At 39.8% G+C, this 23,402-nt stretch overlaps 1 protein-coding gene across 5 annotated transcripts in view; it reads left to right on the forward strand.

Annotated features, from left to right (window-relative positions):
• Positions 1-1,383: 1,383 nt before the first annotated feature.
• Positions 1,384-23,402, forward strand: part of TAB3 (TGF-beta activated kinase 1 (MAP3K7) binding protein 3) — a 42,836-nt gene continuing 20,817 nt past the window's right edge. The window contains exon 1 of one of the 5 annotated variants that reach the window (XM_051795071.1): positions 1,384-1,569. The gene's annotated coding sequence lies outside the window, so the exon portion shown is untranslated. The remainder of the gene's footprint in view (positions 1,570-23,402) is intronic. The other 4 variants (XR_007905839.1, XM_051795068.1, XM_051795070.1 and 1 more) reach the window with 4 other exon arrangements.

The following is a 23,402-nucleotide window of genomic DNA, read 5'->3' on the forward strand; positions in this document are numbered from 1 at the left end:
CCAACAGAGGGACACAAAAACTCTACTGGGAATGGTACAGGATCATGAGCCCTTTAGGCAGGAGCACAGCACAAGGGCATTTTCCTGTTCACAGACATCTCGTGCTGTGTGAGAACTCACAGTGCAACAGACTGCCCAAGGGGCTGTGGAGTCTCCCTCACTGGAGATATCCCAGAGCTGTCTGGGCACAATCCCATGCTATGTGTTCTGGGATGACCCTGGAATGGGCTACCCAGGGAGATGGTAGAGTCACTGTCCCTGGAGGTGTTTCAGAAGAGACTGGATGTGGCACTTGGTGCCATGGTCTAGTAGACAAGGTGGTGTTGGGTCAAGTGCTGGACTCAATGATCTCAGAGGTCTTTTCCAACCCAATTGATTCTGTGATTCTCTGCTTGGGCAGGGGGTTTGGGTCAGATGACCCACGGTGATCCCCTCCAATCTGAACCGCTGACTGTGAACTGTGCTGGAACCTTTGTGTCCACACACTTTACTGTCGCTGCCAGTACTCAGAAAACAACCCATGAGTTTTATCCACCACCCAGCCTTGCTCAGGAGGTTCCTCTGGACAGGGGGAAGGTCGGACTGCGGGTCCACATCCCCCGAACAACCAGCGTTGTGTCCCGCCGGCTCCTGGAAACCTTTGTTTTAAAGGAGCTGAGGAAAAACTCGCGGTGTGATGCTGCAGAGGGGACACAAGGGAATATCAGAGCCCGGGAACACCAGAGCCCTGGAATCCTACAGCCCAGGATTGCCAGAATGCGGGAAATTGAGCCTGGGATCCCAAAACCTGGAATGCCAGAGCCCGGGAATCCTAGAGTGTGGGAATGCCAGAACATGGGAATCTCAGAGCCTGGGAATGCCAGAGCTCGGGAATCCTATAGCCCGGGATTGCCAGAATGCGGGAAACTGAGCCCGAGATCCCAGAACCCGGGAATGCCAGAGCGCGGGAATGCCAGATGCCGGGAATCCTAGCGTGCGGGAATGCCAGAACATGGGAATCTCAGAGCCCGGGAACGCCAGAGCCCAGGAATCCTAGAGCCCGGGATCCCAGAACCCAGGAATATCAGGGCCCGGGAATCTCGGAGTCCGGGAACACCAGAGCTCGGGAATGCCGGAACACAGGAACGGGAGACACCTGGAACGCGGGAGCCCGAACCCTCCCTCACACCGGCCCCGCCCCCTTCCCTGGCCACGCCCCATTAGCCGTGGCCACGCCCCCACTCGTTCAAACCTCCTCCTCCCCCGCCCCTTCCTCCCGCCCTCGCCAAGTCTCGCGAGAGCGGATCCGCCCGGCGCGCGCGGGCCGCGCGGTGTCGTAGGGCCGCTCGCGCAGCCGGGGCCCCGCCCCCCGCCCGGCGGCCCCCGCGCGCCGCCCCGAGCCCGGAAGCGCCGCCCGGCCGCGCGCGCCGGGACCCCTGTCCCGGGAGCTCCGTCCTGCTCCGGCCCTTCCCGGCGCCCCTTCCCTCCCCTCAGGAGCAACGGGGAGCACCCTGCGCCGCGGCCCCGGGGCACAGCCGAGGGGCGGGAATGCAGCCGCCGGAGCCGCAGCCGAGCCCCCCGCGCAGCACGGTGAGGGGGGGGCGGTGAGGGAGCGGGTGGGGTTGTGGGGGTGGGCAGGGAGTCGGGAAGGGGCGCTCAGGGGGACACCCCGCGCTCCCCCCGTCCCGCCGGGCGGGGAGCGTCGCCGTGTCCCCTTCCTGCCCGGGAGGGAGCGGCTGGAGCTGCCCCGGGAGCGGGAGGTGTTCCCAGCCCCGGGAGCGGGGGGTGTCCTGCCCTGCGTGGGCCCGGGTGTGGTGCCGGGAGGCGGCTCGTGTTGATCCTGGCTCCTGTTTTGCTGCCGCACTCCCACGCAGCGCCGAGCAGGGAAAACTTTGGTCTTTGTTTTTGGAGCCCGGGGATTCCTCCTGTGCGGGGTGTCCCCCGTGGTGTCTGCTGGGCCACCGATGCTGCTCTTGCAGTTTTTAAAAAAAAAATAAATTAATAAAAGGCAAGTAGATTCACAGGTAAAGGCTGCCCCTGCCCCTCGGACGTGACTGCAGCAGCATGATGCTGCTGCCGAGCCTTGGCTCCGGGGATAGAGAGGCCCCCAGAGGTAGCGAGGCCTCGGTTTTGCTCTGTCCAGAGTCTTGGCTTCGGGTCGGGTTTGAGATCTTATCACTTGTTTGTATTGGCACTGGGGAAAACGAGCTCAGGTTTCATTTTGGTTTGTTTTTCTAATATAGGTGGATGTGATGGAAGGATGCACCTTGTATTTAGGGATTGATACTGCTCAGTGTTAACATTTGGCTGCAGTCACTGTGCTTTCCCCTTGTTCAGACATGACTTGTAACGTGATATTGGCTCTTGTTTCCCTTGCTTTAGCAAGGAGAAAACAAGGAGAGGAAAGGCAATTGCTTTGGTGGCTTGGGAGTAACAGTACTTCAGGGTTTGGTAGAGATGCCCTGCCTCCAAAAAAACGGAGTGGCTCAGATAAGGCAGACTTGGAAAGTAGTGGGAAAACTTAAACCAAGACACTATGTTCAGGTAAACATGCATTAAACTGTCTTGGAAGGTCTCAGTGGTAACCAATTTGAAGATGCTATTAGTGGTCTATTGATACCTTTATAGCTAATGAGTGCAGTAAATATTAGTTAAATAAATTGGCTAAAGGCTATTTGTGGTTGCTTTTATAATAAGTACATTTCAATATGTTTAAGCTCGATGTTACAGAGTAGCTTTTCCTTTTCCCCTCTTATTGTGTTCTAAGTAAATACTGAGAGTGGTCAGGTCAACCCATCCTGCTGATGTATTGATATGTGTCTGTTATTTTTAGTGCAGGTGTTTGCTGTGACAGAGTTGAGTAGTATTTCTTTATGGGCTCATGTTCTGTGGCAGGTCCACTTGACCATTTCTGTTTTCAGAGCCCTCTGTCTAACAGAACTCTTAAAAGTTACAGGTAAAGCTTCTGTGGTCAAAGGCCAGTCACTGTTCTGGTAACTTTAATTTTGTTTTCCAGATCTGTGAGAAAAGCAATACTTTATTCTACCTCTCTGCAAGTATATTTTCAGTTAACATATTTCTTTTAAAAAGAAGAAATGTTAAATTCATTTCCTCTTTGTAGAGAGAGAGGAACAGGATTTTTAAAAATAAAGTGTTTCACAACATTTGTTAAAGCTTGCCCTTTGTCCTATGTTGTGAATGGTGTCTGTTGATAGCAGCAATCTGAAGAATGCCATAACAACCTGTGTTAATGTATATATGGACTGTCTCAGTTCATAAAACTACCAAGGTGTCAAATTTTACACACTTTATTAAAGGATAATAAGGTCAGCATTTAGGTCTACCTTTAATGTTACATATTTTGGTTTAGATGCAGTGAGTTGAATAAGTGTGAGGAATTCTTGCTATGATTTTATACTTTTGTGATGTATTTTCATCTGGCTTGGGTCATAACCTTTGCTATAAGTGATTGCAGATAAATGTAAAGAGAGTATTGTGAGATCTGTGGCCATTCTTGTTCTTTCCTGGATCTCACTGAGGTTCCTTTTTCCTTCCATTAGTTGTCATCTTGAGGAAGACAAGGGAACTTGAATAGATGTGGTGAAAACGTGTCTTTTCCACTCAGCTTTGGTGATATGTCTGTGCTGATGTCTGTCAGTTGAGTTGCAGAGTAAAGAGTAATCCTAATGGAAAAGGATTCCTTTGAAGTCATCCAAGAGAATACATTAATGTGTTTCTTAAGGTTATCCCATAGTAGCTTGTCTCCTTCTGTCCCCTCTCAAAAATTGTGTAGCAATGAAATGAAGTTCAGTTTTTGTTTGCACTGTTCTGTAGTCGCTTTCTCCTGACTTCAAACCTGTGATGATTCATTTTGTATGTATTTTTAAATAGCATAAGTAGCCTCAAAGTATGACCTGCAAAAGTATTCTTGGTTAGGGCAAGAGTTGTGTACTGAAGTATAGGAAACTCAGATGTTTTATTGAGTTGTTTTTCAAAGAGCTGTATCTCCATGTGGGATGATAGCTCACATTTTTACTTCCACAGCTGCAGTGTTTCAGCAAGATCATTAACAACACAAGCAAAAGCCTTTGATTTACTTCTTTGACACCAAAGGTATTTTTGAGGTGATTGAAACATTGAGTAAATGATCAAATCTAGTAAATTTTGGGTAATGTCAAGTCTGTCTTGTGTGCTTAGTCATCCACCTGAACTATGGTATGACACATTTTGCTCCAGGAGCATCTGTATGATGCTGCTGTTCCCACTACTGGGAGCTGAAGTAGGAGCAGTGCCTGGTGTGTTTGTACCTGTGTGTGCACACAGAAGGTCAACTAAAGTGCAAGTACAGGAATCACTTTTGTTACATGGTATGTTCATGGTTAAAAGGCAAGTGACAAATGGAGTGTGAAATTAAGAGACAGTTCATACAAAGCCTGAAACAGTTTCATAAGCACCTTTTGGACTACTTTTGACTGCAAGTGTTTTAAATTACACAGTAGAAATATCTGTGGCTTGTGGGTTTGCAATATTTTTTCCTGTCCATGTTGCTGCCCTTACTCAAACAGAAAAATAAAGCCAAACTGAAAAGTGTTGGTGCTGCATAGTACAGTAGTACAGATTTGCTTTCAAATCCCTGACAAACTTTTCTGGTTTTGTCTTTTTTCTTGCAGGTTGAAGCTTTTCTTCAGCTATGTAGATAATACAAATTTTCTGCAGACTGCTATTTATGTATGGGCACAGTAGAGTAAAATATTGTCTGAGGGGTGACATTGACTGTCTTGTTCTCCTGAAAGACCAAGAATCATTTTGTTGAGATTAAATGTGTGGTCATGTCGTGGTACCAGTTCCCATGTGAGAAGCATTCTTCCTAAATGGAAAGATGAGAGTTTTGAAATACTTGTTTAGACTCGTGTATGCAAATGTTGAAGGTGTTGGTTGAAAACATTGCTGGAATAGGTTCTTGAACTCTGCCAAACCTGGAAGTGTCAGTCAAAGTTGTCCTTTGAAAGGCTTTCACATTATGAATGTGCTGGTAGTACTTAGCAGATACATCTCTCCAGCTTCAGACAGATGATGTGAGTTCAACCTGACAGTGTAGTTGGTTCTCTGGTACTGAGTATCTCTCATCCTGTGTGAGATGGAGAGTTGGTCAACAACTTCTGTGCTGTGTCAGTCAGTGCACTGTGATTTTAGTATCCAGGAGACTCATGTGCACAACTTCCAGAAGAAACATCACTGAGGCTTTTTTTATCAACATGAAAAGCTGAAATACATCTCACAAAATTCAGTATATAAAAGCCACAGTGTTACTAATAAACCATACAGCTCAGGTTGTGCAGTGAGTTATCACTGCTTAACATTTTTCTTGTTCTTTATCTCTTTTTGAAGATTAATTATACTAGATAGATCATACTGTCTGCGTGTCTCAGTTTAATGTCAGAGTAGAACTAACATTTCAATATTCTTACACCCCATTGATTACTACATCGAATGTTTCTCTCTTTTCAAGTGTTGTTTCACAATAGCCAGCATAACACTAAAGGGAAAAATGCCACCTCTCTTAAGATTATATACAGCTTTGTGTTCTCAAGAAGCATTAGTTCTTGAATTTCAGGTGGTTTCATTGTATTCAGGGTCTGAATTCAAAGTAGCTGTATTATAAAGGCATCTTCAATGAATTATCAGGTTTTATCCTAATCTAACTGTATTGTAAGGAAAATTACTTCTACTTTTGCTCTTTTCAGAGAGTTGTTTAAAACAGGGGGCTTTGTAAGCAAACAGAAAAGTCACAGACTACATAGAGAGAGGTCATTCTGCTACAGTGGTGTTCAGTAACCTGGCTGTCACAGCTGAAATACAGATGTTTTTCTGTCTGCTTGTGGACTTGCTGGGGGCTCATTGAGGGTGTTTTCTTAAAAACACTTTTCAGCAGGTTGCATTCAATCAGTTGTGTTCCACATTCATAATGAAAAACTTGCTTTCAAATGAAATTGCATATCCACTGAAGTGTGTATTAACTTGAAAAGCGGATCAATTTCTGTGAAATCACGGTTCATCTAAGAACAAATGGAATTTTTAGGAAAAAAATCTGTTACTATCAATATTTGTCTTGGATGTTGTGGCAGAAAAATCTTGAATGATTTTCTAAATTCTATTCAGTGTTGACTGTTTCTTATCAGATTTGGTAGCAGTGCTAGTATTTTAATCTTGTTGCAGCTTTAAGCTTTTATTTTTCCCTTGCTTGGTTATATTCTAAGGTGATTTGCCCCAAAGACTCATCTATTTGAACAATTCTTACTGGTTTACAATGTCACAGCTTCAGTGGACAATGGCTGGGGAAAGGCTTGGTTTGTTCTATGTGTGTCATTTGTTACACTGATATAAATCCTCAAGTATAATTCTTTTTGTTCTTTGGGGAGTTGGTATACTTTGGCTTGACTTAAAATGTGGACATTTTTTTCCTAGCACTTGAAAGAGTTGTGGATTTGTTTTGTTCTTTGTTTTTTTGGCATTGGGCATAGGACTAGTAATACTTGATAAATAGGAGGTGGTTGTTTGGTTTTTTTTTTTTACCTAGGTGTTGTGCAAGTTATGAAAGAAATGTAGAACTTGGTTTTCATGCTGATGTTCTTGAAGATCAGCTTGCAGAAACCGTAAGCCAGACACTAGGTCTTCTTCAGAGCATTGCCTTGAAGTGTATTTACCTTTTTTCCTGAAATTCTTAAGATTATCTTGATGGAATAGTAATTCTCACAATAATCCTGCTAAATGTTGGATCAGAAATGATGTGTCTAGGTAAGGCAAAGTATTAATTTGGTATAATTTCACTCTGTTGCTTCATACTTGCTCAAAAAAAATGTTAATAGGATAAATTTCTGCTAGCAAGTGTTACATCAAATATCATCTTTCTTCCCACTGCTGACTTGAAGGTGTTAAAAACTTTTTGTTATTTTCTGGGTATTCTGCTGAAATACCAGTTTGTCTTTTCCTGGTAAAAATCAAGTTTTAGTTGCTGGGTGATCTGGTGGTGTGCAAATGTGACTTCAGTAATCACTGAGTAAGTGTTGCAGCTGGACTGGGAATGCTTATATGAGATTGTAAGAACAAAGTGCATAAGATTATGCACTGACAAAAATGTCATTTTTAAAATACAATTTGATTTTGTACATTATGGTGGGTTTTGCAACTCATTAAATTTCAAATGGGCAGCATGGGGTCGCAGTTATTTTAGTCTGTCTGTGCTTCATCTCCCGCTGTTTGGGCAACATCCTGAAAACACGGTTATAAAAGTTTGCATGCTGTTCCTTCTTCATGAACATCAGTGGCTTACACAGGTGTTTCAAAAATTAATCTCATTGTTGGTCTGAAAGTGCTTCATGGGTTGTGAGTTTAGAAATTTTTTGAGTAATTGTTCAGAAATGTTTGCAGTTCTGTACTTTGTCTTGACTCTGGACTGGAGATGTTGGCCTTCGATACCCATGTACTGGGTTCAGTAGCAGGCAGTGACAGTGAGATAATTATCCCTGTTCACATTCAGCTTCCTTCTGTGTCAATGTGAGTTTATTAACAGTTCCTGTAACAAATATATTCTTTTATTATTGTTTTCTTGGAATATCCAGCTTAAAGTAAGAGAGGCCAGACAAAGAAAGCAGTTTCTATCATATCTATTGCAATTGAATTTTATAAGTTTATAAATGGCAGAATGTAGACCCTCTTAAATGAAATTTGCCTCTTTGCTTCTGAAGCCATGTCTCTAAATACAGTAAATGCTGCTTTTCCTTTAAAGAAAGTTCCAAGTCAAGTAAATGTTCTACCTGCCAATCCTTTTCAAGATTTGGGAGTTGAGGTAAATGAGGCTGAAGGTACCCTTAGGCCTAAGAGAGACCTAAGTAAGATCAGCTATTTTGCTCTGTCTTTAGAAATGATGATCTACTGTATTTAAAAAAGAAAAAAAGTAAAAAAATTAGAGAGAGAAAAAGAGTAAAAAAAAAAATCACCAAAGCGTTGAAATAGTTCCTTTATCTGACAGTAAGTGGTCTGTGAGAGGGAGATGAATCTGTGGCTACTGTACAGGACAACTTTAAGATTTCCAGAGACAAGAAAGAGTCCTCTCAGCAACTCTGTACAGCAGGTCTTGATGGTTTTAGTTCCATCAGCTGGATGACATGTTTCTATAGTAATGTGGACATTGAGGCATCTTCACTGATCCTTGTTGTTGTTACTCAGCAAGGCACTAGTACCAACAACACAGACGTTCCTGGTACTGTGATAAACAGTACTTCTATTTCTGGAGGAACACCAGACACTTGAAAGCTGCTTTTCTTTAACTGAGACATCTTTCTGTAAAAGTTGTAGCAAAAATTCATGACACATCTCCTAAGAGCATATGTTACCCAAGATGTGATCAGGGCATGGAGGCTTGTTCTGTTTGGTTCTTATCTGTGCAGTTCAGTTCTAGGGTTTTGTCTTCAGAAGTCCCAGTGCAGTTTGTTCTCATATACATCTGTTACTGACTGTTAGTGGACTGGTGTCTTCTGTCTGATGGAAGATTCCCCTCCTGGAAACTCAGCAAAGATGAAGGAAGAGCTCCTACTTCTCTTAAGGAATCCATATCTCCTGAAAAAGAAAATTCTGCTCACTCTTCTGGTGGTTGGGGGAGGTGGAAGAAGTTTTGTATTGCTTACTGAAGCCATCTGTCCCTGTGGGGATTGCAGTTCCTAGACTTAATGGCTCTAGAACAAGATGAAAGGGAAGTGGTGTCAGGGAGCTGACAGGACAGCATCAGAAGTTTGACTGTCTTCTGTGAATTGAGTATAAAAAAAACTCCCACAAAACCAAGCACTCCTTATCTGTTTTGCCCCCTTCGAGTCTTGTTAAAATCTACCCTGTAGATCATTGTTTGGCCCATCTTTCTGTAAAGAAGTCTAAAGAATTCTCTTAATGTCTCTTGGTTTTGGAAGTTTTGAAAAGTAAGGCTTTCATAAGTACTTAGAGTGCTAGAAGAAGAGGAAAAAAAGCGCAAAAGGTTTAAGTGTTTCTATCTGATTTATAGTCTTTGATTCAGGCGGGAAGAAAGTAGTTATGACACTGACATTTTGGTATCTTTTGTTCTTATGTTTTGATTATGTGCTAAAACACAGATTCCAGAAATACGAATTTGTCTTATGGGACGAATTGTGCCCTCATGAGCATGGCAAATTTCTACTTTGGGGCTATTCTGAATAACTTTTCCTGAGCATAGTCATTGGACTACTGTATCCACTTGTCCATTCATGGAATATTTGAGTTTAAGCTTTGTTACTAGCCTTAGTTAGTTAACCTTAGAGTAAAGGCTACTTATACTTTGAATTGCTTCCTGAATGCTATTTGCTGAACTGAGCATGTTTAATGTACTACTTTTTTGCCACTGTTGGTTGTATTGCCATCAGTAAAAATGGTTGAGTGCCTCATGCTTATGTAAGCTGCACTCATTTTTAAGTGAAACTATTTATGGTACAGGCTATTTAGTCTGTTCAGAAAATGAAAACTCTATATGCTTAAGGGGAATGCATTTAGACTTGCGTAGACCTTTCTTTTGTCTGCTTTTCTGAGTTTGGTTTTGTTTTGATTTTTTTTTTTAACCACAGTTGGTTTTGTTTCCGGGGATGAGGGTGGTGTTTGTTTTGTGTTCCCAGCAAGTGTGTGATACACTTAGACTTGTAGGGTGAGTTATTTCTGTGTATACCAGAATCTGTGAATTATGTAAGCATGTTACGTAACCATAAATAATCTTAATTTTTATTAAGTTATAATAAATGTCAAGCAATCAGAAAAACTTGGTAGTTTAGATTATTTGTTCAGTAGTAGTTATGATCCCATGTTAGTTGTTTGGTTACCTGATAGTAAGTACAGCATGACAGAATCCTCTTAGAAGACTATCCAGCAGACAAATACTCTACCAAAAAATTGCTGGATTTTTGTTTTCCCCAATATGCAGGAAGTAGTGGTGATTATTTGAATAATGTCTTCTTGAAAACCAGTAAAATAGCTATATTGCATTTGTATGAAGCAGTATTTAACTGGAATTCCTTTAATGGTTAATGATGTTACTAGCTATGAAAAAAAGAATGCTTAAAAATTAAATGAGTTTACTAAGGTGCAAACCTCGAGGTGGGATTCAAATAAGTTTTTATTATGCATATATTTGAGTACATGTAATCTGTATTAGTTTTATGAAATAGTTACAGATAGTCAAAGATTAGTAACTTCTGAGTTTATTCATGTGATTGTAAATCTTTCTGCTGAGTAACTTTTCAGGAGGGACCTGTGAGGATTGCAAACTTCTCTTTAAGTGTGTGTTAATTGTTTGTTAACACTAGATTAAACTTATCACTTGTATGCATCTCAAAATACTAACGTTTTTCAGTGTAGGTATTTTGTATAGTTTGGCCTACTTTTTGGGTTATTTTCTCTGTTCTGTGATTGTTCTTATTTGCTAATCCCCAAAATTCATAACTAATCTGGTTTGATTGCTATGTTTTTCCTGTGGTCGAGGTTAAGAGCTTCTCCCAATTCTTCCAAATAAAAAAGAAAATGAAGACTCAAAGACTCAAACACAGAGTTCAGGACAATCATTGCTTCTCCAAGGTTTAGGTTTCTGGTTTGCTTGATTGTAGATCATTTGGATTTCACAGGGATACTGTCATTTAACCTTGGAAAGAAGACTTGTAGGAATGTTACCTGTTCTTCAGCGTCTAAATCACTAAGTAAAGAGTGACCAACTGGATATATTGGTTGCAACCACAGCTGTTACTTGCATGGTTTGTTGCAACTATTGAGGTGCCCGTGTCACAGAAGGAAATCTGCTAAATGGAATTGAAGAGTTATGACTTGGACTGCTTTTGTAATGGGAAAGTCTAATTTCTGATAGTTTTTTCTGTCTTACCTGAAGGGAGAGTCTGCTTTGAGATCTTCCTGGTCAAATCCTATCGTGACACTTGGATCTAACACTTCTCTCTCATCTTGGCTACCTGCTGCTGTCTCAGTGTTGTGTCTGACTGTGACACAAGGTTTTGTGGAGTTTTGAGGTGAATCACGGAGCTGATCCCGACTGGGCCAGTATTTAGTGTTGGCAAATCAAAGTTTAACTTTGGTAATGTCCACTTTGCTGTCTCTAAATTTGTGGTGGCGTGCTGGGAGGAGCAAGCATTCAAAGGAAAGGAGAAGCAAATTCTTTCTTCAGAAATACTGTATTTTTACTGTTTTAAGGTGATTATGAAATAGATGAGACTTCCTTTGTGACAGTTTTCTCTTGTGGAAGTACCCAGACTGTGTGCTGTCGCTAAGCATTTTATGATGATAAATACTTCCCTGAACAAAGATTTATTTTTTTTCCCCCTCCACAACTTATTTCCTGAAGTTAATGTCTAGTGCCTAGTGCTCACTTGTTTTGATTTTTAATGTTGGGTTTTTTGTGTGGGTGTTTTTGTTTGTTTGTTTGTTTGTTTGTTTTTTCCCAGAATTCAACAACAATAGCAAAATACTCTTTTTCTGGAATTGCTGTTTGTTTGGTGTTTTCAGTTGTGACACTGTGTGCTGGACAAGAAAATGGGTGGATTGGGATGTTCAGTATTTCTTTTCCCTTGTAACTGTATTTCTGTGTCTCTGCATAGAAGGGAATTAGATTGCAGCCCTGTATTCCTTGTTAAAAAATTTTGTAAGAAGCTTGATATTTGGGTGTGGTTATGTTTGTAATTTTTGGTGATTTTTTTTTTCCTTCTGTTAATTATTTTACATTTCTGATGTTTAAGAATTTATTTTCTTTCCCCCCAAAAAATAACATTCAACAGCATCTTAATAAGCAGTTCTAATATTACAAAATTCAGTAGTAAGTTGTCTTTCTACTGACTCCTAGGCTAGTCTAGATTGTTGTATAGTCTTCACTAGAGACATTTGTTTTACATTAGTAATTTAAAAACTGACTTAAAATGTAAAATACATTTGGAGTTCAGTTTTATTGAGGTAAAAGCAGTTGTGTGAACAATTCTGTGCATTTGGCACATGTAATTTCAATTTCTAGTACTGATATTTCCTTTAAATATTTGGTTCTTATTTGAAAATAATAATTCAAGTTTTAAAAGTCACTTTTTGTAATAAATTATGCATATTGAGAATTTTTAATACAATTTAGGCATGCTTATTATGATTCATGTTGTTCAGTTATTGAAAGTTTGCTTTACATAGTGAATGCTTGGACAATAATAAGTAGTAAGTCAATACTACAGTGTATTAACTTGTAGCTTAATTGTGTGCTCGGTTTTGTGGGTTGGTTTTTGGTTTGTTTTTATTTGTTTGTTTGTTTTTTGTTTGTTTGGTTGGGGGGGTTGTATTTTTGTTGTTGTTTGTTTTGTTTTGTTTGTCTGTAGTTTCTGTTTATTCTGGACTCAGTTCAGTTGAATTGAGCATGTATAACTACAGAAAGAATGTATTTACTCTTACACATACTTGGAAATGTGTTTATTAAAGGCATTTTCTCATTAGACTGTTTTGTCTGTGTCCAGTTAATTTAGTTTTCAAACATGTAGTAAGTTGCACTTCTCATCTAAGTTGGGTGTGGAAATCTGACAAATAAAGCAGTAGAGATCCTGTATGTGAGACGATATGTACAGAGAGTTGAATGTACATTTTCTTTTACAAGTCTTCAAATTGGTGTGAATTTATTTTTAATCCATTTGACAATTAGACAAAATATGTAGAAAGATATTTGAACCTAGAGTAACTCCTTAGGTTAAACTATGTAGACAGTGATGGAGAATTAGTGGCCCTCAAGTATTCAAGGTTTCGTGTATACCCTGAATTCCCAGTAACTGTTCTTGGCAGAGGTTGGCTAAAACATATATGTAAATCTGGTAACTGGAGGTTTTTCTGATTGTGCTTCTTGAGTAAGTATTTAATAAGAAGAGTCCAGTCTTTTTCAACCAAGAAGAAATCTAGTCTTTAAACAGTACTGAGTTTAGTTCACCACAGTGGAAAACTGGTGATCTGAAGTAGTCGTGAAAATAAAATACAATTATTTTTGTATTATCAGAGTTTTTTTAAAAGATAAATTACCTTTGATTTTTTAAAGCTGATGCTGAAACAAAGAACAGGCTTCTTAGAGGTATCTAACTACTTAATTTGCATATTTCTCCAGCAATTGGGAGGAATAGAGAACTGTATATGATATATAGTCTAACAGGTGACAGACCTGTTACTGTATTCCTCAGGTCATTCAGGTATTGAAAACCAAGTTTTAAATACACAAGGCTGTTTAGCAAAGTTATTCTTAAAATGTGCTTATTCATAGCATTTTAGAAGTATGTTAATATCTAATTTTCATATAGGTTTGAATTCTGTTTCTAAATAAAATAATAGTGTTTGTTTGTGTAGCATTGCTTCCCATCCTGTAGGGGAAGAATGACACAGAACAGCATAGAATAAAGCTTGTGCTTTAAACAGCACTAAAAATGTCAAAGACTTTCATGTCCTTCCTTCTCCCTCTCCTCTAAAAGCAAAGAGAACTCAAAGTGTGCACTTGAGTGCGGATCATGTAAATGCTGAGAGCTGTGAGTTTGCATTAATGTTGTGAGAATTCTGAAGAAGTCATCGGCTGTTTGGTTAAGCAGAGGATGTGACTTGTGCTGTGATTTTGGAATCGAGGCATCAGATTACAATGCCGTCTTGATGTATTTTTTTCTTTCAACTGCTTCTTTGGTTCAGAAATGTAGAAGTGTCTCACTGTGTGCTGCCTGCCCAGGGCAGGCTCTGTGTGTCAGTTATTGCCTCGGGGGAATGCTCTGGTGGCAGTTGTGTTTGGCTGCCCGGGGGGTGACTGCAAATTATTTTAAACTTCGGATTTTTCTGCTGTCTAACCTCCTGTTGTGTACCAGACTGCACTAGATTTATGGGAAGATACATGACCTTGATTTATTTTTTTTCCCCTCTGTGTTCTCAGTAAATGATGCTCTTTTAAGACTGCAGGGAGTTAACCCTAAAGATCTGTGTTTCAGATTGAAATTCTTGGTTTCTAATTGAAGAGCTGGGCATGCTCCATATTGTTCCTTTCTACAAAACATATGGACATTGCCACTTCTTAACAGTAAAGAAATGGGGAGATTGGTTAAAGAAGTAACTTAATACCACATTTCCTCCTGTGCTGCAGCATCTAAGCAAAGAGAGCACTGTGTCACATCAGGTGAAAAGAAGGCTTTTACATTCCTGGCAGCACATCTGCAGCCACTCAGACTGTTGAGTGGCTGTCAGTTCCACTCTTCTGGTGGAGGTGAAGAGCCCTGAGCACAGCACAAATAACAGGGCAAGTTCAGTGTAGTGTAGAGAATGTTTCAAGTTCTTTTGCTGCTGCTTTACAAAGTTATCCCTAAGACCCCATAAATCTGATAAGAACAAAGGTCTGTGGAGGTAAAGGAGAACATTGATTTTGGAGGATGCACCTACTTTGAGCTGCTGGACAACATCTTTTTATTTTTGAGAACTGAAATAATCCAAACCTCTTAGAAAGTAGAATTAGTTAGTAACTTTTAAGTTGAAGCTGCCTTTGAGCCCTAGTTTTTTTTCTTCTTGTAAAGCAGGATTATGAGGATAGCTTCCTAAAAGGGAAATGAAATCAGTGCAGTTTATCCTACCAACCTTAAATGGAGTACAGTAAGGCAGATCAGTGTGGAAATGATTTGGCTTTAGAGACATACTGATTGCTTAAAGTGTTTAATATGCATGTTTGACTTACATCTGGAAGGTTATTTGCCATGTAGAATAAAAATAAGGTATTCTAAAAACTGAAATTGTGAACAGAGACTTTTGGGTGAAATGCACTGAAAAACCAAATACTACTTATTCCTGAAAGTTTCATAGAGTGTGCTTCATTCATTTTGTCTCATATTCAGATTTATAGCTTTTTTTTTTCTATAGCTGTAACTGATGAAAGTGAAATTTGCTTGTAACTTCACTGTCAGACAGCCATGCAGTGTCAACTGTGGAGAGACTGGCACGATTTTTGTCTCTTTACTTTCTATATTGTAAAGCTGATTCTATAAAACCAAAGAGTTGTTTAACATTTTCCTGTCAGAGGAATATATTGCAATCACAGGCTCTGTGAAAGGGGCATCCAGCTCCATCATCACAAAATTGATTATTTTTTTTTTATTCTCAGCTGTATGTAAAAAGTCATGCATGCTCCAGCCAGGAATTGCATTAATCTCATCACTTGAATTTGAAATTTTCTGGTGTCAGACCAACAAAAATAAACAAATGTTAAGACTGATGACCTGAATACCAACAACCTGCATTTGCAGACAGTGTCACTGAGTTGAGTAACCAAGGTGTCCAGACTGCAGACACAACTTTGGTTAACCTACCGAAGTCATGACTTTAAAGCCTCAGAGAGAGGTAAAGTGTGTTTTATTTTTAAGAGAAGTTTGTGCTGTTACACAGCTATGACTAACCTACAAATGAATCATTGAGCTCACAATTAAGTATTAAATTGTTAGAAGAAATCAGTTTCCAATTGTGTCTTCTGCCCAGAGCACACTGAAGAGCAGGAAAGTAATTTGACAATACTAAGAATGCTGCATTATTAGAGTAGAATATTCATTAGCTGTAAGTATTGGTTTTTCAAATGTACAAACTTTGAATACTACATTGAGTTGGAAACAGAGGAATTTACTGAGTAGCTATTAAAAGTAGACTTTTAATTCAAGAAAACCAATAAAAAGGTGTCCCTGCCCATGGCAGTGGGGTTGGAATTAGATGATCTTTAAGATCCCTTCTAACCCAAACCATTCTGTGACTCAAAGCAGAAATTCATTTTGTTCGTGGAAAAGTTCAGAGTAGGTGACAGCAATTCTCCTGCTGTTATCTGTGGTTTCTCAGCCTGCACTCTCTGCTGTTAAACCCACCTGGTTTGGAGCTCTCAGTAAGGAAGAGGATACTCTAAAGCTTTGATCAAGTAAAGGTATTGGATACCATTCAAGTCCTTTAAAGCTGTAAAAGAATTTTGGCAGGAATGCATCAGTGCATTTTAGGACAAACAATTTTATTCTAATCTTTCCATTATCTCTTTTGGCTTGTCCTATTTCTGGTCCAAGATTATGGAACAAGTGAATCTGAAATATCTAGACTTCCTTATGGAGATTTGCTTTTCAAGCAGTTCCACAGACAGGACAGCTACAGCTTTATCTGAGTGTTGATTGTTTAATCATCACCTTACAGACCAACGTTTCTTGCTGCCACAGTTGTAACATAGGCTTTGCTTATGGAAGGAGGGGAAACTCCCAGCTTTCCTTCCACCAGACCTTTTTTTTGGTGTCCTATTAGTATTTTTTAATAGAGAATACTAAACTGAGTGTAGAATGAAGACATTTTAAAATGTCTGCCTTGTATAGTATCTAAGGCACATCTCCCTGGAAAGTCAGTCTGGGGCTAAGCTGAGATAAAATAATGTTAGTAGAAGATGATTGTGGTCTTAAAAGAAAATAAAATATGTTGCAGAAACAAAAATCTAATTTTAAGGCACTCTGCCCTCAAAAGAAAAAGATATAAAAAGGGTAAACTAGGGTTTATATGACATCTCTGTACATACATATATATATATAGCTATGTACAAGTGTATATATTGTTTGCAGATAATGTTTTTATTTTAAGGTGTCTTCTGTCTTGCTAGGAAATTGGGCACAGCAGTTCCTCAGCTATAGCAGATACTCAATCATCTATACATGTACCCATATGATTATAGATAACTTCAATGTGTTATATTGGAAAAACATAAATAACATTAATGAGGTGTGTAACCTCTTGATATGACTTTTTTGTGGCACCCTTGTGAGTGGGTATTCATGCAGAGACTTGTCAGAAGATATTACAGAATCAGCAAGGTTTGTGTTACATTTCCTTATCTTAACAAATTCTTCTGGAATGATAGAAAAGACAGGCACGCTGCATAACGTGTTCACTGTATTTTGTAGCAATTAGTCATGTCAAAGAAATTTACACAGTCAGGACACCAAAGCTTAACTCAAAACTTCAGAAATGGAAGTTGATGCTTTCTGGTGTGTAGGGAGTGTGGTTTCATGTTTCTCTCTGCTGTTGTTCTCTCCTGACTCCTGACTGTTTCTTGTTTTCCTGTATCTGTTTTCTGCTTACTTGTGTCTCTACTTTTTGTTCCCGTTTACATGTGCCTGTCTGCTTCCCTCCTCTGTTTCCTCTGTGTGGAGTCATCAGTTTGTGTTTGCTGGGGATCCTGAAAGGAGGTTTTGTTATCCCCTCACTCCACTTCTTTCTAATCTAGGGTTTTTCTTCTAGTTCAAGATGGCCAAAGTGAGGAGAGGCTGGTAGTCATCAGGCCAGAGTGTTGCATGGGTATTCACACCTCCCATTTTCTCTCCTGTTTCAACTGGTCATACTGGGTGCAGAAGATGTGAATACAGTATGTGGGCAGTCTGTGCAATAGACTTCGTGGAGTTATCAGTTATATGGAATGTTGATAAACTTAGACAGGTCACTTAACTTGAAACTAGTCCTAGTTAGAGTCTGCTTTCATCTCTGCAGGAAAAGGGATGCTGCTTCTTTACAGGTGTAAATATGCTTTGTGGTCATTTTCTCGATGCAGAAAAACGTAAACGGTGATGATGAGGTGTGTTACAAAAATCATCTGCATCCTGTAAAGCTCTTCCATATATGCAGTTTTCAATAAAATAGGGATCTTTGATTCAGTCAGTTCATTGAATATGGAATATTTTCAGGGTTTGTCATAGAAAAACTCATCAGAGGCTTAACAGAGAAATTGTACTAGTCTGTTTATTTAAAACTTGTTTACAACACTGCTACAGTGAACCATCACAAGTTCTGTGTGGGTAATCCAAATTACAATTTGGTTCTTTCTTTTTTTTTTTTTTTTTTTAATAGGTCTTCAGGCATTTTGAAACTTGTGGCTTTAGTGAATTCCTACTGATCTGAACTCCTGCAAAAGTACATACAGTGTTTTGTTTTGTAGAATTGTCTCATGGAAGGACTGATTGTATTTTGGCCAATATAAATATATCTTGGGAACAAAGCCTGTTCCAAATGTACCTCAAGCGAATTCAGTGCATGGCAATGAATTTGTGATGCTGGAGCAGGAGCTAATGCTGAGGATCACTTTTGTAGGAGCTATCAAACATATGTTAGGCTGGAACAGTAGTAAATTCCTGTTGAGCTGGTTGAGATTCATACTGGTGACCTGCAGATAACTCTCCATCCATAGAGATACTTGGAGACATTTCTTCTTCAAAAAATGTTAATCTCATGCTTCTGAGAAGGAAGCTCTCTTTCTGGAACAAATTATGTATTAAGCAATAATCCAGTATTTTTGCAGTTGGTTTGCTCAGTTTCCCTCTAGTGTAAACCTCAGCTTCTAGTAGTTGTTAAACCTGGAAATATGAATAGCAGACTCTACTTTAAAATGAAGAAAAAGCTGAAGTTTATGATCGGTGGATTTGCAGTAGACTTTTTCAAATACTTTGTAGTGTGTACTCAGTTTCATGTTTTCTTGTATCCTTTCTGGCTCATTTTGATTCCCAAAATAGGATGTAACTGCCAAAAAATTTTTGCATCATCATAAAACTGCTTTTAGCAGGGCCAATGCTGAAGTTGATGAATTAGGAAATCTGACAGTGCACTGTTCACTGCGGGATTTTTCCCAGCCACAGACAGTATTTCACAAACAGTCAAAAATCATAGATCATATGCCCTGGTAAGAAAGCCAGTTCATTGTCCTCATAGCTTTGGGCACTGTCATGATACTTGTGGTAACCTCAGGATTACCTGTGAGCAGTACAAACTCATTTGTGTTTGCAGCTTTGGGTCCACCTGCTGTTCTGCAGAGCCCTTTTGGAAGCTGGTACTTGAGACATAGTAGCATCATTCCTGAGCTATCCCACTGCCTGGAAAACTTACTCTTTTGTGACTTTGTTCTGTAGTAAGACACGCTTCTTGTTGCTCATTGGAGCGAGAGAATCATAAATTCCTAGAGAAGTATTTACTTGAATGTGATGCAGCCTCGCAGAGACTTAGATGAAGCTGCTTGTCAGCTTTACTTTTAGTTTCATTCTGCTGTATACCTCTTTATTGTGGTTCACATCACCTTCCTACCACCCAGGGGCTTTATGAATCTTGTGATCATTTACACAAGACTGTTCATCAGCAGACAGCTTGCCAAACCATGAAGTTGTGGTTTTAGTGACGTAGCCAGTCATTCAGAGCAGTGCCAGCAGCATGCTGAGCTCAACTTTAAATATTGACTGCTTTTCTTTTGCTTTGTTGAACTTCGTGTGTGTGAACTGACAAAGTGTCTTTAAATTCTGTCGTTTCTTTCTTATCCTGTGAAGCAATACAGTCCCAAAGCTGTGGGATGGATCACCCTGTAAATAAAGAAAACTCCAGGAAATGGGCATTGTGATTTCTGAGGTGGGAGAGTTGTTCTTGGCTCTTTGTAATCCTAAAAATTATTTTAGTTTGACTGTTGCAGGAAAAGTAATCCTTGTTTTTCTGTCATACATTTCATGTTTAAACAGAGTGAGTGTGTGACTGAAGATGATTGTGAGGAAAAATTGCTCTTGGCGCTGTTATACCACTCTTAGTTTCTTGTGTTTCTGAGATTTTAAGATCATCTAGCTAGCAAATCGTTATAAAGGTGTCACGATGGTGTCACGATACTATATAAAAGCATTTGCTTGCCTTTGTTTAAGGAGCAATCTAAAGTTTTAGCTGGATTGATGTGAGTATTCTGACATTCGTGAGATGGGTTAATTGGTTTTGTTTAACGGTTAAATAAATGGAAACTTAGTGTACAAAATTGTTCTCTTCATTATTTCCAGTTTTGGAATTAATATGTTGTGATGCCTTTAAAGCAATTACAGCCAGTTTAATGTTCTACTGCAGGCAGGCCCCTCTGAATTTAAGGTAGCAGTGGTTCCAGAGGCTGCTCAAGGATTAGAGGTGGGATTACGTGATTGCATCTGCAGCCAGGTCATGTTCTGGGCATGTTTGCAGGGTTATAATTGATGCCTATTAAATAGCAGGTATGTGTGGGATGAGATGTTAAAAAACGTGTTTTTGTGTAGTTAATGATTTGTGCGAAGAAACTCAGTTCGAATCTTCATCTTCAAATGTCATGATTTTATGCAAACTTTTTTACAAAATTGTTGCTATTTAAGAGCTTCTCTGCTGTGTGTTTGCAGTCATTGTAGGAAGTACCACAATAATTACACACCTTAACCTCTACTTGAGTAGTGAAATACAGTAGTTCCACTACTGTATTTGGGATGTGATGATACAGTAATGTAGACTTTGGCTGAAATCATATTTATTTGTTAAAACCACAATATTAGGTAAAAACCCAAAGATACTAATACTTAGTCTAATGAAATGCTTTCTAAATATGTCAGCTGAGCTAATTACTCTGTTGTCTTCTCATGTTACTATTGGCATGCAGTGAGTTGTATGGAGGGTATCCCAGCCTTTTGAGGCATGTAACCAATGCATCAGTGGAGATGTAGCTGGTATAATCATATTGGTGACAAAGAGCTGCTGCCTGTAATCAGCTTGGTCTGTCATAGTTTTCAGAAAAAATTTTCATAGAGAGCAGTGTTGCCTGCATGATTGGCAAGTGACGTGGAGTTTGAAGTAAAATTTCAAATGGCCTTTTGCTGGTGGTACCTGCAGAGCTCAGCTGACAGAGCAGCTTTCTTGCAGTGCCACAACCTGGTCAGTGTCTGACTCCAGTGTTGACAGTGCTTGGCAAAATCCCATCGTGATTTAGTGCTGTTCATACCAGAACAGCTTCGGTTCTGGTGTTCTAAGTTTACTTCAGGTGAAGGTGTCTTCTTGTTGTGGCTTTAACTGATGAGGTGGCTTACCTGTGCTTAAAAGAGGGAGGTGGTGTTCTTGCTCCTCTATATCTTTCCCCTTTTTACCCTTTCTTCATAGAATCATAGAATCAGCTGGGCTGGAAAGGACCTCTGAGATCATCAAGTCCAACCCTTGATCCAACACCACCGTGATTACCAGACCATGGCACTAAGTGCCACATCCAGTCTCAGCTTAAAAATCTCCAGGGACAGAGAATTCCACCACTTCCCTGGGTAGCCCATTCCAATGCCTGATTACCCTCTCTGTAAAGAATTTCTTCCTAAAGTCTAACCTAAACCTCCCCTGGCAGAGCTTAAGACCATACCCTCTTGTCTGACTGATAGCTGCCTGGGAGAAGAGAGCAACCCCCACCTGGCTCCAGCCTCCTTTCAGGGAGTTGTAGAGAGTGATGAGGTCTCCCCTGAACCTCCTCCAGGCTGAACAACCCCAGCTCCCTCAGCCTCTCCTCACAGGACTTGTTTCAAGTCCCTTCACCAGCCTTGTCGCTCTTCTCTGGACCTTTCTTCTTCCTTTCTACAGCAGTGTGATGTTCAGTGGGTATGTGTTGTGCAGGTTAAGCTTACTAAACTAGTTAAAAGTGTTGGGTTTTGTTTTTAAATTGTTCTAGCAGGTTGAATTAGTTTGACTGAGTTGAGTGGGAAGAAAGATTCAGAAAGCTGTTTAGTTGTATATGAGTGGTAACTACTATTGATCTCACTGTTATTTCATGCTGCCTCTTATGCCATGACTCTGGGCATCCTTGGAGGACTGTAGCCCTGTGTCCAGATGGAAGTTTGTCTGCATCTATTTTTCTACAGCTAAATTGACATCTACCCTAAAGCAGCCCTTTATTAAGGGATAATGTCATTCCAGAAATTACCAAAAATGTAATTTACTGAATGGTTTTCAATTTATATAAGTGTAACAAGACTACAGTAATTCTACTTTTTTTTTTTTTTCAATCTTTCAGAGAAGTGACATCGGTTGATAGATGGAATTGTTAGTTGTTTTCTTAACTTGGAAGGTACACAAATGGCTTAAGGAAAGAAGATTAAATTTAGTGTTTTCCTGTACATCTTATTTGGGCATGTAAAAGGTGTGAAAAACTGATTGTTATACTTGTTTAGGACTTGAATCATGGTTTGCGTAGTCCACAAGATTCACTAGTGGCTCTTGAGTTTGTCTGTGTGTGTTAACACAGCAGGACCAATTCTGTGACAATGTGCTTTGGTTTTGCCTTTAGAATTGCCATGTCTGTGGCAGTGTTAATTTATTCCGTCCTCATGAAATACTTTCCATTTGGAGTTTGGGCACCTTGAGCTCATTTCTGAAAATTACAGGTCTTGCTTTCATTGTGACTTTGGGTTGGTTTTTGATGCATTGAACTTTCAGTAATTATAAGGCTGGTAATATAATGCACCTCAGTGTGTCCCTTAGCCTGTGGATGCTGTGGAAGAAAGTCTTTGAAGGATTGCTTTCTTAGTCTGTTGTGGCTCAGCAGGAGTTCTTGTCCAAGCATCTTAGCTGTGTGGCCTGTGCTGTAAGCTCTTGGCTCTGAATAACTTGCTTCTCTGCCTGCCGCGTACTGTGGAGCAACATGGGAAGTGGGTATTGTATTCCAGCCAGTTTGTGCCTGCTTAGAGTGGAAAATGTGCAGTTGTAGGCAGGTCAAGCAGAATTTGCAGTACAAAATGCTGGACAATACACAGGACAAAAGGCTGGGCTGCTCGATAATGACAGTAGTGAATTTTGTGGTATTGACTGGGAAAAAAACCTGACAAATTTCCGCAGTAGTTCAACCTTGTAATCCAAGGAGTTCTGAATGATTGTGTGTTTGTTCATGCTTCTCAGCAGTTGTTTTGAGTTTCTTTTCAAGGCTCTATGTGTAACTGTAAAGGCTGGAAGCTTCGACTCTTCAGAATGAAAATGGAAATTTGTTGTGCATTGCATTGGGAAGTCTGACAAAATTCATAGTTCGCCAGTAACTGCCAATTACTTTGTATTATACCTCTGCTCACCACACATATTCAGGAAGTGTGGGAAAACATAAAAAAATTTTAACTTTATTTTAAAACCATTGTAGAAAAACATTACACGTATTGACAATGGATCTCCAGTCTGTTCACCCATGTTATGTTTGAATTTTTATTTGAAGAGAGAAGTGATGCAAAAGCTCTTGCTCATGCAAATGAAATTCTTAAAATTATTATCTTCTGTTTCAGATACTGTCATTTGTTATTCTAAAGGGGTTTTAACTGCAATTCATTCTGGTAGGGTACCCCTCCATTACTGCATTTCAGCCTCTTCCTCCTGGGAAAAGGAGAGTTGTCTAGAACCACATAGACCTTGCTTGCTGTCGGGTTTTCTTTGAGTATTGTGCTGATGGTCTGCCTTTCAGATTATGATGTTTGTTTGTCACTTACAAAAAAAATAAGTTTTATAAAAAATCCCTACTGTGAGTGTAGATAGGAATTTTCAACTGGCTCTTGTAGTCAGTGGAAGCTCAT

This window comes from Manacus candei, unplaced genomic scaffold, assembly GCF_025592945.1.
Source record: "Manacus candei isolate 608988 ecotype Guabito, Panama unplaced genomic scaffold, ASM2559294v1 h1tg000041l, whole genome shotgun sequence".
Classification (NCBI taxonomy): Eukaryota; Metazoa; Chordata; class Aves; order Passeriformes; family Pipridae; genus Manacus; species Manacus candei.